This window comes from Crinia signifera, chromosome 1 (genome assembly GCF_055691185.1).
Source record: "Crinia signifera chromosome 1, ASM5569118v1, whole genome shotgun sequence".
NCBI lineage: Eukaryota > Metazoa > Chordata > Amphibia > Anura > Myobatrachidae > Crinia > Crinia signifera.
Window position 1 is genome coordinate 357,998,237 of NC_139217.1, and position 16,629 is coordinate 358,014,865.

Consider the following 16,629-nt stretch of genomic DNA (forward strand, 5'->3'; position numbering starts at 1 on the left):
TATGTATATGTTTTTCCTTTTTCCTTCCTATAGCAATTACTGGGAAAATGTCAAAAATAGTATTTTTTTGAAGTTCATTATTCTTCCTTTCTAGAGAGGATGTTGGGGAGGAACTGCAGCGTTCCCTATCCAAAGCATTGTACCTATCTTTCGGTGTACACTGATAGCACTTCCCCCCCATCCAAAGTTACTGAGTGAATACGTTTAAAAGTAATTCAATGACAAGTTGAAATAAATGATAGTATTTTATTAAAGTGGGCAACACAATCAATATGAATGTTAATTGGAAGACATGGTAATTGTAACATCTAGATATTCCTAAGTGTTTTAAATATATACAATTTATTTTTATATATATATTTTAATAAGATGTATTTCCATTTATTTACATGAAAATTCTGTTCCCACCCACCTTTATTCGGCCTGCATTCTCCCTCATAAGCTTATTCATGCTATTGATAGCACTCACTTTTATGGGCCACTTTTTTATTTACATTGGGTTGTGTATGGATCTATCTATCTATCTTTTTTCATCTTAATCTGATATTGCTATAAATGGATAATATCTATTATTATCTACATTCCACAGCATAGCGTTCTTCATTTTGTTCCATTCATAATATTATTCTATTACCTTGGCAACTCCTCCCTATCACTCCTGAATATTCCAACACATCTTTCATCTCCTATTTCACTATATTATCTCAAAACTCCACCTCTTATTCTCCGTATGTTATAATGCAAATCAATTCTTTATTTTGTTATTATACTAACCTCTACTAATGCTACTTTATTACCTGTTACCACTAAATTTCAGGCAAACATGAATAGTTAATACTGTTTTTCATCTTGATACCTTTGCAGTCTCTATTACACAGTATGTTCCCTGCTTTCATATCACGAATAGGATTAGGATAGTCTTATTTATTCATCCAATGTGCACTTATACAACTTTGCTAGATACTACATATTATTATAATCCATCTTACAATATCACCTTCCCCCATTTGATTTTATGCTTCCTACAATCCTAGCTCCTCCACGTCCTCACCTAGGTGTAAATTTACTAAGAATTGTGTTTGCCATCTATAACAATCCACCACATTGCTGTATAAAAATTCAGTATTTAGTAACAGAATTCCAACAGTGATATCCACAGTATCTAAACCCTCGTCAGATACTGTATACCCCTTACCCTCACTAGAATCTGCCATCAATCTGCGGCAGATTTAAAGCACTGTTATGTTTCAAATTTATCAAAAATTATCAAATATTTTCGAATCACTGCTCCATCCAAAGAACTAACCAATCAACTCCCAACTTTCATTTTTCAAACCAAGAATATAAAGGCAGTTCAAAACTGATTGGTCAGTTAGCGCTCTCCAAGCTTTCATGTATCTCCCCTATAATCTTTATCTCTGGATACAGTGTGCCTCTCATGGTTAATTAGTGACCGGTGAGTCGCTTTCTTTAGCTGGGTATTCATTCTAGGTCATTTTTTTAAACGATATGCCTAATTATGATATTGTTAATGATATTTTGTGCATATCATTTGTGTGTACGAACTATATTATTAACGATGCGCGCTCCCAGGGATCATTAACAACCCACTCTGATGTCTTGTTGATGACAGCATGCTCCTGAACGATATCATTAACAGTATCGCTCAGTGTATATGCACTATATGATTTGCTCATGGAAATGAAGCAAGAAATGATTAACAATATGATTCATAGACGATATCGTTTAGTGTGTGTCAAGCATTAGTTGTCTTTTTAGTGTGTAAATTACTAACAGGTGGTTTTGTAAACCTAGTGGGATTTCAGAATTTTCCCAGTGGATTTTGCTTCCCACCAATTCACTAAGGTAAATGACTTGCCACTAAGAAGCATATTTATCTAGAGCTGTATTCCTGTTTATCTGTGAAGCCTATTTATTACTAGCTTTAAAAATAGATACATTTGTGGCCAAAAATGTGAAAAACCCCTGAAATGTCTTTGCTAGCACTAGACTTCACTAGCCAAATATGGTACCCCTATAATAGGGGGAACATGCAAATCGGAGTCTCCCTATTATAATGCCACAAGCCTTAGATAGGACACTAGTAGTCCACACCGCAACTTAATTATCAAGGTCCAAAGGATTAATTATATATAATAATAATTCATTGAGACTTTCTGTCGACAGCAGTGGAAAGAAAACTGTTGATCCATATTTAGGAATTCTGACCTACTGTATAAGGTGAGAAACATCAGAGAAAACCTCTATTTTTTGCTGTGTCCACTATAGATTTTTCTGTGGCATTCCCAGACACGTCACAGTGAGCTTCCTATTTTCAACATTTATGCAAAAGGTTATATGATCCTCATTTACCGATTCAAATGGCTGCGTAATAACTGGGGTCTACTCACTTAGAGGAAAGGCACTGGTTATGCCTCCTAATGTATTTAGTAAGCAGATTATACAAATACATTTTTCAAACTCAAAAGAAATGTCTGTAAAATGCTATTAATAAAAAAGTGTTTGATCTCTGTTAAGCCCCGTACACACAGGGCGATTCCAGCCTATATCCTGTTTGTTATGAAAAGCCTGGACTTTTGTTATGGCCACTTTCCACTGATTTTGTGGAGGGTGCTGATGTTATGTGACATCATCAGGGTTTCCTCCGGGTACTCCGGTTTCCTCCCACAATCCAAAAATATACAGGTAGGTTGATTGGCTTCCAACAAAATTAGCCATAGAATGTCTGTGTGTGTATGTGTGCATGTACATGTGGTAGGGAATATAGATTGTAAGCTCAAAACAGCATGCCTCCACATACAGTGTCTACTACTGCCCAGGAATATTATAAGAGTCAGAGTATCCATATGAGTCAGAGTATCCTTCAGCCCTCTGTACTGCAGTGACCCCATATAGTTAGTCAGCTAATAGCTGCATGCTTCCTCAGATACAGTTTTACTGTTAATACAAAACCCGTAACATCCCTCAGCTTTCCTCACTGCAGTAGCCATGAAATCCCAGCTGATGGATGTGAACCTCTGGAGGCAGAGCTAACTGGGACCATTCTGAGTCAGTATGGTACACTTTCAGCAGAACAGTACAAACTACCTGTTTAGTCCTGAAACAAAGTTATAGCATCTGGTATTATCTGGACTTATAAAAAAAACTTACCACTATGAACCTTTCTGCCTCAGAAATTATACCCACTTCCCAGGGTGGGGTGCATTGGCCTGTGACCACACACTCTAGTAAATACAAACACAGGGGGCCCAGCACTCACTACAACAAACTGACTCACCTTAACATTCAAATAATCAATTAAATAAATAATGGGGTTTTAGTTCATGAATTGATCAATGCATTTAAGCTTGCAGCCCATCGCCAAGGGACCCCATTTCACTGCAAGTCCTACACTAACAACTGGTTTTCTTAGGAACCTGGCAACTTTATATATATACATATATAGGCAGATAGCAAAGGCGTCACTCGGAGACTTCAACTGAATTTAAATGCTTTATTGCATAACGGGTATAACCAACACAAGTATTTCGAGCGTGATGCTCGTACTCAGGGTATAACCTAAATGTGACACTACACCGGCATAAAATACCCTAACAAGATCCCCACCCCAACAAAAATAATTAGTGTTCACCTGAGCCCGTTGTTCATGCCAAGTTGAGCGTGTAGCCGGGCCACACCAGAGCCTCCGCGCACTTCCGGGTAGCAACATAAAGACGCATCATAGCCGGTGGAACGCAGGATAGCATCAGAGCTGTCCAGACTTCTGCCTCATGAAACGCAGATAGCTTCCGGCTCAGGGCACAAGCTGTGAAAACAAACAGTATGTGCATTAACCATACAGTGCTTAGACAATGTAAAAATGTTTTAAAAAAATACAGATAGTAATTTACAAATGAGCAAATTAGCATACATTAATAAGTGCAGTATCCTATGATCAATGAGTGAAGCTGATATATGCCAAATATTATATAAACAAGGACCTGCAATTAAACAGGGGCAGTATTATTCATGCATTATATTAATGATATCATATTATAAGAAAAATTATTCTAATATAAGATTGCCAACTAATCACAAGGATCAAAAAAACACCATAGCTGTAATACAGACCCGCATGTGCTACAAGAAGCTGTGTAGTCCATGCTGCTCATTGAGCCCACATGGGGCGATGGTGTCCAATACATGGATCCACCTCGCCTCAGCCTGTAATTTTTACCCTATTGCCTCCCCTAGGGGGCAGGGGTACATGATCCACAATTTTAAACCTAAGGCTCGCAATACTATGACCCTTGCTAACACAATGTCTCGCCACTGGCTGTTCGCTGACCCCGCTGGCCAGCGCCTGCCTAATGGCGTGGCGATGATTCGCCATCATCTCTTTAAATTGACATTCTGTCTTGCCCATTTAGTAAAGACCACATGGGCAAGACAGAACATATACCACAAATTTAGTGGAACAAGTCACCGCAAATCTTATAGGGATCTTACGTCCTGTGTGGGGATGATTGATATAATTTCCTACCAACATTGATCTACAAGTTGTGCACCCCACACACCTGTAACACCCCACCGGACGGGTTAAAAAATGTGTGGGGACAGCCCTCTTAGTAAGCTCATTGATGTCCAGCTTCACTAATAGGTCACTAAGATTTTTTTCCTCTCCTATAGGCCGGCATAATCTGCATTTTATTTAGACCCCATAGGTCCCTATCAGGGGTAATTAATGGCCAATGCTGTTTAACTTTTTTGGTGACCACATTACTGTCAATGGCAAATTGATTAACTCATGGAATTTTCTGAGAAATCTGGCCAACTCTATCAGGTGGATTTAGCGCTACTTCCCTGGGAATCTGCATAAGCCTGTTCTTAATGCTAATAAGGTTGCTCTGCCGATATCCTCTCTGCTCAAATTTGTATTGATTTAAATAAAGTTGTTTAATTGTTTCTTGGGGATCGCTAGTAATGCGTCTCACCCTGAGCATCTGAGAATATGGCAGGCCATCTCATAAGGGTAAAGGATGACAACTGTCATGGTGCAACAAGGTATTTCTGTCTGTTTCTTTCACAAAGATAGCCGTAGAGAGCCGCCTATCATTCAATTTAATATTGACATCCAGGAAATTCACTGCACAATCATTGCTAGAGTAAGTGAATTTTACTGGGCTGGAAGATTGGTTATGCACCTCAAAGAGAACAATCAAAGATTGCTCTGAGTCCTGCCAAAAGATCAACAAATCGTCGATGTAACGGCGGTACAATACCACCTTGTCTCTATGTGGCCTTTGATGGAACAAACAATCATCAATCCCACACATAAAGGCATTGGTGTACGATGGGGCCACTGGGGACCCCATTGCACAGCTGAGCCTTTGTCTGTACATAGCTCCATCAAAAGTGAAAAAAATCCTATTAAGGTCCAAAAACAAAAGCTGCATAAAAAATTGAACAGGTGGACCATTATAGATATCACTGTTGTCTAGCAGAGAGCACACCGCATCCATCCCTTGTTGGTGGGGGATGCAGGTGTACAAGCTGGTGACATCAGCACTACATAACAACATGTTTTCTGGCCACACTTCAGTTTCCTGCAAACATTTAATAAGCATGTTAGTATCCTCGAGGTAGGAGTTAGTGCACTGAATAACAGGATTAAGGCAAGAATCCAGGTAGGACAGACAGCTACTCAAAGGTGAACAGGCTGGAAGAAGCATATAGCATGGTCCTCTAATATAGAGAATATAAGTGACAGTTCTGGGGGAATGAGTTGGTAGGAGTAGCTGGTGGATAATAGGACCACAACACCACAGCTTGGCAATCTCCGGGTTGGTGGGTGTGCGAGAATGTGAGGCCTCCAGCAGGAGAAGTAGTGTCAGATTGGTTAATCCAGGTTTCAGCAAGGGGGTAGAGGGGTAGATGGTAAACAGAGGAGTGGAGAGAGTAAGAGATGTAAAAGAATAGGGGGAAGGATAGAGGTCGGAGGAGGGGGCATTAACCTGGACAAAACATTATGGAGGTAAATGGGTGTTAAAATATTGGAAATACTAGTGTTGCGGTGTTGGTAAATGTGTATGTTCAATGGCAATAATTTAGTTTCCAGCCCCCCCCCCCCCCCCCCCCCAAAAAAGGAAGATTATAAGGTTGCATGAGTTTTAAAGTAGACTGTTAGAATTAAGGGGACGATTCAGACCTGCTCAGTGTGGGCCAAATTTGCTACCGCAGCCGATGGTTGGGGTTTGCGCATGCGTGATTATTTGAATATGCAAACCCACGGAGTGAAAGCCTTTGATGAGTTTCACACTCGCTGGGGTGTACGCTCACCAATGGGCAGACAGGCGATATACGCAGGGGACTGCCATAGAAACGCTGGGGGCACCCCTGTGAATGCAGGCACATCGATTCCTGCTTGGGGCAGGCCATCTCTGTCCAGGATAGAAGTAATCTCAGGCATCTCCGGCCAGGGTATAGACTGACTTTTATCTACAAAGAGAGGAAAAATCATTCAATGGGGAGCAACCATCAAATAAATTTTTTTGCACACTAGCATATGTACACATCCACTTTCATAATAGTGTGGGAATTAGGTCGGTGGGGGGGCATGCATTCGGCGGGCGGCATTTACCTGCTCACTAGGCAGCGAATATATACTGCCTAGTGAGAAGGTCTGAATCAGGCCCTAAGTTGTTTGTGAAAATAGGGAAAAAGCTAGGGCAATTGAACTGTCCCTCCTGCAGGACAGCCCCTGTGTGCTGCTACTGCACCACCCAAGTATTCCTTCCCCTCTTCTCTCTTCTGTGCATTGGCCTCCTTCCCATCTACCTTGCTTACCCTCATCAAGTCTTTTGGTTCCCTCTGATCCAAAGGACCAGGCAGAGGAGCGGAGAGATTTTCTAATTGGTCAGCTCATGTGGAAGACGGCACCGAGATATTCCATTGTTATTGTGGGGAATGTAATAATAAAGTGCAGTGTGTATGGGGATGTAGTGCAGTATGTAAGAGGACATAGTGCAGCGCATAGTGTCATGTAGTGTAGGGATGTAGTGCAGTGTGTAGGGAGATGTAGTTTAGTGATTTTTAGTGCAGTATAGGGGGTTATAGTGTAGTGGTGTTATTCAGCGATATAGTGTAGTGATGTAGTGCAGCGTATAGTGACATTTAGTGTAGGGATGTAGTGAACATAGTATAAAGTCATGTAGTGTAGTAATGTAGTGCAGTATATAGGGTGATTTAGTGTAGTGGTGTAATTCATTGATTTTGTGTAGTAATGTAGTGCAGTATATAGGGCATGTAGTGTAGTGGTGCAATTCAGTGATGTGGTGTAATGATGTAGTGTGGTGGTGTAGGGCAGATTATGGTGACATACAGGGAGGCACATGGAGGTACACAATGCTTATGGAATTTTGCACCTGAGCTCACTTTTCGCTAGTTCCAACACTGGAATACTACTATACCAACTTGGTAACATACAAGGACAGCAAAATACATTCTTACTCCAATTAGAGGGGTGTCACACCTATTTAAAGTATATCAAAATGCAGAGGAGTCCTGATATAATGTCCTAATGCAGATAACCAAAACAAAGGGCTGTTTGGATGACATGAGCCTAGATTGGTAGTGGAAAAATCATAAGAAATTCATAGCAGCTGTCAAATATGGGTGGACATGTAGTTTAGGGATGGTACGAGCCATAGATGTTGCTCTTTATCTGAGAATTATAAGTGCAGCTGGGTTATGCAGATAGAAAATGATCCTGCACATACAAGCGGCTCTACACAGAGTGATTGACAAACAACAAATTTGGCAGGACATGAAACAAGCAGTTCACGCTTGAAAGCCCAAAGCAGTTATGCAGCGAGGAATGGGCCAAAATTCCTCCAACATGCTGATCAATAACTGCAAGAAATCTCTAGCCTTAGTTATATGTGATGAAGAAAGTAGAGCCAATTATTTACTCCAATGTTGCACTTACATTTCTTACAGTGCTCATGGGAATTACATATAAATTGTAAATAAAATATCAGTAAAAGTATTCATTCACACAGGTCATCTTCTCTCTAATGCTAGATTTTAGCTGAAGATCTGATTTCATTCACTATGAAAAATATTCACTGACTAGGAAAATAAGATGGGCAAATCCATGATTTGGAAACTGGATCAAGTAGCAAGCTAAGCACTGTAATTCAGTGCTGTAGCAGGATACCTTAGTACCTATAGCTAACACACCCATGCCCTTGGCATACATTAGATCTTAATATGTATACAGTAGCATAGAGCAGAGAAGGGAAAGGGGGGACATGATTGAAACTTTCAAATATATCAAGGGCTTTAACAAGGTACAGGTGGGAGACATTCTTCACGGGAAGAGGAGCAACAGAACACGAGGACATGCACTGACACTAGACGGAGGAAGATTCAGGGGAAATGTGAGGAAGAATTACTTCACAGTAAGGGTAGTGGATAAGTGGAATAGCCTCCCATAAGAGGTGGTAGAGGCAAATACAGTAGTTCAATTTAAACATGCTTGGGATAGGCATTTGATATCCTTCCAAAGAAATAAGGATTAAATATGGTTTGAGGTAACATGTTTAAAAGAGGGGCAGATTAGATGGGCCAAATGGTTCTTATCTGCTGTCAAATTCTGTTTCTATGTTTCTATTATGTCCTGACCTCATTAAACAGGCACCATAGGGCACTGGGAGCAAGGATAATAGGCACCAGGGACACCTTGTGCCTCCTATGTAGAAAGAGGCAAATGGTGGCAGGCTGCCTCTCCGGGATGCATTGGGACAGCAACCACGCAGCCCCCTCTGCCAACTGAAATGTCAGATTTGAGCATCTCTTGATTCTGAAATAGTGATTGGTGCATATTTAGATGCAACCACCAGTGGAATCATCCAAATAGATAATAAGTACCAGCGAGGTCTGGTGAGGTCAGTAGCTGGGGAGGCACTGGCTGGTATAATTGCCAGATTTACATACACACACATGATTTATTGATGAGTTTGACTATAAAAAGATAAGTATAATGTAAAGATAATATTAATAATACAAAGATTAAATGTATAAGTTATAAATATCTTCTTTGTATTAATGTAATCATTTTATGGAGTATGACAGGTAAGAATCTGCCTGCCTTGACCACGCATCACTAATAGTACTGAATGAGATGGCATAGCATTGTCTCCTCCTGTGGCCATGCCCCTCAACAGCCCGGGCACTATGGAAGACTGCACATTGGCCCTTATTCAGATCTGATCGCAGTACAAATTTGTTCTCAAATGGGCAAAACCATGTGCACTGCAGGTGGGGCAGATGTAACATGTATAGAGAGAGTTAGATTTGTGTGAGTTATATTGTTTCTGTGCAGGGTACATACTGGCTGCATTATTTTTACACTACAATTTAGATTTCAGTTTCAACACACCCTACCCAAATCTAACTCACTCTCTGCACATGTTACAGCAGCCCCACCTGCAGTGCACATGGTTTTTCCCATTTTGAGAACAAATTTGTACTGCGATCAGATCTAAATAAGGGCCATAGATACAGCCTAAATTATAACATATTATTCTACATGTTAATCTATTCCTGTCAGACATGGAAATGATACCTTACTTTCCCAAAAGTTACTAGCATATGTTTTTGCACAGTAAGGAAGTGATTAAGAAATGAGACCTTCCAGGTCGCTGTATGTAGTTTTCCACTTGTATCTCCTGCTTTGTACACTAGCTATTTTATTGTAGGGATGTCTGCAATAACTCCAGTTCAGGGGATACTGCTTCCGGACACCTGAATAACAGGTCCGATACATTGTGACCTAATGTGACCACCACAGACAGCCACTGCAAATTGGTGCCTTCAGGAAGCAGATGTTGCCAAAGGAAATAAGGGAAATTAGAAAAATAAACAAGAATGAAGCAGAGACATATACCGGTATCTACTGAGGTGTTATCAATGAAATCTAAGGGCCTGGCTCTACACTTCACTCAAGTGATCTATATTCTGCAAATAACTGTGTGCAGCTGAGTTCATAAAACAGAAGCACCTTCGGAGACTGATGGATAAAAGGAGGCTCTTTAGTCTCTGAGGTTAATATAGTAAATGTTTATAGAGTACCACACAGAACAGTGTGTCTACAGGTGTGCCAACGTTTAGAGTGCACCTATTTGCATGCACAACGTGCAGAAAATGCCTTATCAGACATGGCAAGATAAGAATGTAGCGCTGTTCTCTGTGGCTAGCACAACTCATGTCCATTGTTTTTCTTTTTCAACTTACTCTTTATTAACATATTTGAAGCAAATTGTACATTGATACATTGGTCAACATGATTTCTCTTCAGATTTACATTTTTACATTTTTACGAGAGAACTTTCCTATCTTTACATCCGTTATCTTTACACATATACACTTATGGCTAAAGAATTATATCGTTGTCCCCATGCTTTCCTCTCTGAGCGGAGCTCTCCGATCAACTTTTATCTTGTTATATCTTTCCGGATGCCTTCAATTTGCTGGCCCCCGTTTTCCCACTTTTGTTTACTATACCAATTACTTTAGTTTGCTTTGTGTTCCCCTTATTTGTTCCTTTAGTTCATTGAATGCTCCGTTAAGAGAAAAAATCATAGGTTTAATCCAAACTCATAAAAACTAGATCAATAAACATACAACAAATAATACAACATTTTTCAAAATAATCATACAACAAATCATATAAAATGTTTCGGAGTCATTGTCAAATGCTTAACTATCTATAATGTTTATCGGGTCTTCATACGATGCTACTCTTTCTTCGTACCAACTTGTTGTTTGAAAGCATTGTCTTAAATGTGTTTTTATTATCGTTGGTTGCTTTTCTATAATAGCTCCCCATGACTAAAAGAGCTCTTTCACCCTTTTTTCCTTTTGGAGTGTCGCCTCCACCCATTCCATGTCCATTGTTGTCGTGTAAAGTCCTGGCTCCAACCACCTCCACTAGATCTCACCTCACTAATAGATCATTACCTTTGCTTGTGTAATGTCAAACTAATTTGAGAAAGGACATACATTAAAGGCATTAATAAACACCACGAACGGTAAGATCGTATCAGATGACTACTGTAGATGACTATCGCTTTCACATAGAGGTGTTGACCCTCGAAAATATACTACGGCACGGTGGAGAGCTGTCTAACCAACAGACATCAATTATGTACATGTATCATTTTTGATGAATAAAATATTTGAAAAAACATTAATCTGCCTTAACTACATAAAACCTCAAGTGACACTATACATTGATAAACCCATAAGATGACAGTTCGTTAATTTTATCTAGTAAGTAAAATACAGGAAAAGTCTTACTCATCCCAAATTCATATCCAATATTCATGTGTTTTAAATAAAGGCTGTTGGTCTTGTCTCAGCCCCAACTATTTTAATGGGATTAAAGTACCAAGCAGCATTGGAGTTATGTAGGGACTGGTGAGTGAAGAACACCAGAGGTGGGGGTAGGGATGCCATAGACGTGCATGAGACCACCGAAGGGGGCAGAGATTGATATATTTTAAGGATATTAGAGATTCCTGGCTAAATATGTAATTATGTACAATGTCCAATTTTGAACATAATGAATCTGTGTATGATTAGCACTAATTATTTCGGTACTAGGGTTCTATTTACTAATATGGGTTCTTTTAAAGATGGAATGTTGCTATGGGAAACCAATCAGAATCTACTTCTTGCTTATTTAGCACCTATTAGAAGATAATAGTAAGTAAGTTTTATTTCTATAGCGCACATTCTCCAGCAGGACTCAGGGCCTTTACAGACATTAAATACAATGTGCATAATACAGAGGATGTAGGTAGAACAGTAACGGACAAGTCACAGACAAAAGAAACCCTTGAGCACAGAATAAGCATAATGCAGGATAGATAGATAGAATCTAACAGGTTGCCCATAGCAACATCCGATCTTCAACAGAACTGTTATCTTAGTGGCTGCCTCATCAGGTATATTTGTGGATTTGATGAAAAATACATGGACCTGACTGTCTTGTTGGGACCCTACTCTACACTGCAATCACCCCCTTTGTGTATTTTCTTATAGGGATAACCCATTCCACCCAGAGTAATCCTACACAGTGCACCCAAAATAGCTGCCTCACCTGGTACCTTGTAAGGGTGGAATACACAACTCATGGAAACTATCCAAAATGCCTGCACCAACACTGCATTGTGCCTACTGTGCTCTCAATGCTTTCTTTTATGTCCAGGAAGCCTATGGATCTGACAGCCAGCCTGCGCAAGCTTCAGCTGGCACAGGCTTGCAGGTGGTTAAAACCATTGAGAATTGTGACTGATGGTTTTATCAGTGGTGGCTCCAGAAGTGGGCTGCAGCACACTTCAAAATGTTAAATAAGGGAGTCACACCAACTGCCATTCCAACCTGACTCACTGGCAGTTGGTGTGACTCCCCTATTTGAATTCAGAACTGTGCTTCAGCAGCTCCTGTGGAGCCCCCAGTGGTTACAGTGGTGATCCGAGGCTGCCTCCCCAGATGCAGGTACTTGCTAATGGAAACAGGAGCTGTCTGCTACTAATGCCTCCTGCTGCATTATTATTTTAATAGCACAGAATAGTAACATGAATCAGACCCTTACTCATCCATGAGAAATGGAATCATTTCAGTAGACATCACTCCAGTATTATTTGCGCCATATTCACATTATTTAAGTTCGTTATGTATCCTCTCTTTCAACATTCTCAATATTACTTCCAGTAGTCAGCTCCCGGTTTGGCTGATATGAGTCCCTGTCAGTTTAGGCAAATCAACTATTTTGACACCTTTGTCATAGAGGCTAAAATATTTTCCTACCATGCCAGGCAGCCTGCTCTTAATGTGCTAGGCTGCTGTGTTTCTGTGTAGTAAAGCTAATGAGCTTTAAAATGGCCACGCTTGGAAACGTTTAGCTTTTATGTCACTCACCCCCTAAGCAACTGTTTTCTAACGTCCTGCCAGTGTTAAAACCAGATTAATACAGTAACAGGCCCTGGCAGAAAAATAGATGCAACAGCTGTGATTCAGCTGCCTGGCACAGAAACAGGCATCCATGTTCCATTGCAGAGGTAGCTGTACTACTCTATGTGACACATCATTTGTGACTTTAAAACATAGGCAAATAATTGTCTTCTACAGAGTTCTATTTATGACTCATAAAAATGGAGGTTCTATTATAAAAGATATAAACCCACTGATATCAAAGTTTGTGTGTTGGAGTGTATTCACCATACAGTGAAATAACTTTTGTATTAGTTTATATCTAATGTAGCTGTGACCTGGTTGAAAGCCGGCATATAAATGTTTTTATAAACCAACTAATCAACTTGCAGATATGCTGACATACAAAGTCTAAACCGATTAGTCGGTTGCAATTTGAAAGATGTGCTCTGCCCCAATATAATCAATTGTCCAATGTTCATACCAGCATATCAAATGTATTAGCACCTTACTCCCTTGTAAGGGAGATTATTGGGTGTACACAATGAGGCTGTGACCAAGCCAACTGGTTAAATGTGCGTCATCTACATTTCAGGTTCTTGTTCAGAGCTGACGATACCCAATGTCTGGGAATGCTGCAACCATCCCAGAAGCTCCAGGGACTCCAGCTGTCCCTGCACGCTAACTATACACCAACTATCACACTCTCTCTTTTGCACTTGTTCCGAGGGATCCCTGCAATGTAAACATTGTTAATATCAAGGATTCCAACAGGCACACTATTATAAACAACAGAATCGTGTCCTTCTCATTCTATTCACTTATGCCATTCTGCCTGTTCTCTCATTTGACCGTTCACTGACTAGGCACACAATAAAAAAGTAGGAGCAGCTAATGGTGTGTACACACGGTAGATATGCTGTGCTATGCGAGTTCCGATGTGCTCAGATCATATTGGGACTCGCATCGCACGGCATGCATGCAGTGGAACAGTTTTGACTATATAATGCTGATCTGCACTATATAGTCTTGGCTGCCCTCTCTATTTGACCGCCGACTTTCACTCACACAGAGCGCGCATCGGCAGCGCTTCGGGCTCGCAAGCCCTTAAAAAGCATGCGATCTGCATGTGATATGGCTTCCGATGTTCACTATATCGGCAACATCGGAAGCCATATCGCACCGTGTGTACACACTATAAGTCAGTGGTTCCCAAACTGTGTGCCGTGGCACCCTGTGGTGCCTTGGGGGACTTGCAGGGGTGTCCTGGATTGGTGATCTATGAAAAATTTTGATTCATTTTGGCCAATGCAATAGTCAAATTGTGGACAAACAGAAGTGAATCCTGTCCATTACCACATAACTAACCCTAAGGATGACATATAAACACAATTTACTAAATATGTTTCCTGACTTTCTCAATGAGAAACTTTTGGATCTGAGGTGCCATGAAAACAATTTCTGATACTCTGGGGCGCCATGATTCAAAAAAGTTTGGGAACCACTGAGCTAAGCCTTTCAAGCTATAGGATCCTTGTCTTCTTTCTCCACACAACACATTTACATTGGGAAGTACTATATAACCATACATTACTAACAATTATTTATTGATTGAAAAATATATTTAATATTGTAGAATAATGAGATATAATGATGGGAACCTACTGTACAGTTAATATCAATTGGTGCCAAATATATCATTTTAATATATTCTGCTTGTTTTTCTGGGGCTCTTATGATTTAATACCTAAAACTGTGGAAATCTTATTCTCCTATACTATGGGGGTTATTCTGATTCACTCGGAAAGGCACAACCACACTCTAATGGAAAACACCATGTGCACTGCAGGTGGGGCTGATGTAACATGTGCAGAGAGAGTTAGATGTGGGTGTTTTATTGTTTCTGTGCAGGGTGAATAGAGCCTGCTTTATTTTTACACTGCAATATAGATATCAGTTGAAGTACACCCCCCACCCAAATGTAACTCTCTCTGCACATATTACATCAGCCCCCCCTGCAGTGCCAGGGGCGGATTAGCCCACCGGGAAACCGGGCCATTTCCCAGTGGGCCGGCCGAAACTCCGTAAAAACGGGCCAGCCGCGCTCCCCCTGGACTGTTTGGGCACTTTGCCCACATCCAAAATGGCCACGGGAGGGCTGCTGCGCATGCGAGATAACGCACAGTACCTCCCATGGACCTGTATGTGTGGTGGCAGCGGGCTCCCAGCTCCCGTTCCCCTGGAGGCAGAAGAAAGGAGCAGGTGAGCCCCTGCCCGTCATTCGCATTCCATGCACTGCCACCGCCGCACAGCTCCCCCTGGCTTTACATCAGCCCCCGCGGGCTGCCATCGCCGCCAGCAAAACCCAGCCCCCCCGTGAGCTGTCTATTAGAGAGTGATTGTGCCTTTCCGAGTGAATCAGAATAACCCCCTATGTCATATATTTGAGAGACTGTATCATTAATACTGTATATCAGATGCACTCTATATATTTTCTCCTACCAGTATGGCTCTGTGTGAGCAGAAATAATATATTTGTAACTTTTGGTTTAGTTATTCTTTAAAGCAAAATTATATTCTTTTAAAAAACAGATATATTGTGTATTTTTTGGTCTTTATATTTATTAATATAGGTTAAGTTTTAATACATAGAGTTAAGTTTGTACCAGAAAGAAACTGAACTTTTGATCTTGTTACAAGAATTCCAAGCATATACAGAGTCGGCTGAAACTGTAGTAGCTCTCACTGATGGAGTCAATGGAGAAATGTACATCAAACAGTCATTATACACTTCCGGATCAGTAAATATTAGGTCATAGATACATTTATTTAAGTTGTATACAGCAAACAAAGAATCAATTTAAGTCAGTGTATTAAAAAGTCATAAAAGGACTTGCAGGTCCAATATAGAAATAACTAGTGTACTGTCTCTGAAGAGCATTGGAGATTTGGAATGTCTCAGATGCATGTTTGAAATAAAGGGGGATCTTGTGCCCCCTATCATAGTTAGCAGCCTCTGGGTAACACTGCGAGTATGGCTATTTAATAACTGCTTGTCAGTGTGTCTAGTTTTAATAGCTGCCAGTGGGCTCGATAAAGTCAGCACACATTGTTGACACTCGTGATCTGTGGATGTCACAGAACATGTGTATTTAGAGAAGCCATTTTGCGTTGGTCTTTAAAAGCAGGGTACCCAGTCCTAGCAAAAAAGTCTATCCCTGGTGCATCTTTAATTAGCCTGCGAGTACTTACACTTGGTTATTAGTTGATTCCTTTTCATGCATAATGGGTACTGCAGTCGTACACATGCACAGTCTATTATCACCCAGCCTGCAAACAGGTCTGAATAACCCTCTAAGCCCAGATATATAATGAATGTTCTTGGCATGGCTAGTCTTGCGATGCTCTGCAGGCAAACTCAGCTCTTCTGTTCACTTTCTTCCATTAGCAGTTTGATCTCCCTTCTAGCAAACATTTTACCTAACTTCACATTAGTCATTGGATCACCTCTATGGTTAAAATGCAGGACTCCCTTGTCTTCCCCCCACCGGACTTGATAACCCTGTTCACACTAAAGGTTCTAATGGCTTCTGGTACTCATATGTTTTTTAGGAGATCACTGTTCATTCA